We start from the raw sequence: 1098 nt of genomic DNA on the forward strand, positions 1-1098 counted from the left end.
TCACACACACACACACACTCACACACACACACACACACACACACACGTACTCACACTGAGTCAGCTGTGTGTTCATGATATAAAATGCTGTGAATCTGATGGTGTTTGTCAGGATAACTCACTGGAGTTTGAGAAGCGCAGAAATATTCCTGTCAAATACAACCGCGAGCTCTGGAGTAAGACCGGTGAGTCTCTCTCTCTCTCGCTCACTCATTAATGTGTGTTGAATCCATCAAAAACAAACGGCAGGCGTGCTTTATCCTGAACAGGTGAGGTTGATGGAGTTTAGCAGCTCATCTTACTGCTATTGCTCCTGATCATCCATGACTGAACGGGTCAAAGGTCAGCTGATTCATACAGTGTTATTTTAGCATCAGTGAGAGACTGTTAGTGTTTGAATGAGTTTTTATTTTTGTATTTTACGTTTTCCTTTTAATTCGAGCTAAAGGCTTAGTAATTTGTTTGTGAATTTTCTAAGTAACAAATAGACACAAGGGGAATAGGATAGGACTTGTTCTGTTAAAATGGGAAATTATGTCTATCCAAACTTAAATTGTTGTAATTTATGAACACTTTAGAATACAGACCTACGGTTGGGCTCTTTTTAAAGAAGGATTTTTTTCCAAAAATTCAAGTATCAAAAAGTTATAGACGTTTACATTTACTGTAAAGAAAATGCGCTATACTAATTTTATATATAGTAAATATTTTACATAAAGTCTTAAAGCCTTGTCTAAATAAGTTGTTCCAAATTTTAAGTTGATATGAAAAAAATTGCGGTTCCTGTGAGATTTTAAGGCGCTATGCCATCCAAACTCCATTGAATTTATTTTTACGCATTTTTCTGTCACAGAAGTAAGATTTACAGAGAAATCTAGACATTTATCTGAAAATAACCACTGAGACTCAGACCTTTCCAATGACATGTTTTTAGTCAAGATTATAAAAAGGTTTGATTGTAAAAGACCGTAATGCATTTTGTAATATGACACTTGACGCCGCCAAAAGATTTTAAAGTACCATGGTAACACACTTTATTGTGTGTGTGTGTGAGAGTGTGTGTGTGTGAGAGTGTGTGTGTGTGAGAGTGTGTGTGTG

At 36.1% G+C, this 1098-nt stretch overlaps 1 pseudogene; it reads left to right on the forward strand.

Moving 5' to 3' along the window:
- Nucleotides 1–37: 37 nt before the first annotated feature.
- Nucleotides 38–1098, forward strand: part of LOC107571200 (probable ribosome biogenesis protein RLP24) — a 1954-nt pseudogene continuing 893 nt past the window's right edge.

This window comes from Sinocyclocheilus grahami, unplaced genomic scaffold (assembly GCF_001515645.1).
Source record: "Sinocyclocheilus grahami isolate Dianchi unplaced genomic scaffold, SAMN03320097.WGS_v1.1 scaffold1564.1, whole genome shotgun sequence".
Classification (NCBI taxonomy): Eukaryota; Metazoa; Chordata; class Actinopteri; order Cypriniformes; family Cyprinidae; genus Sinocyclocheilus; species Sinocyclocheilus grahami.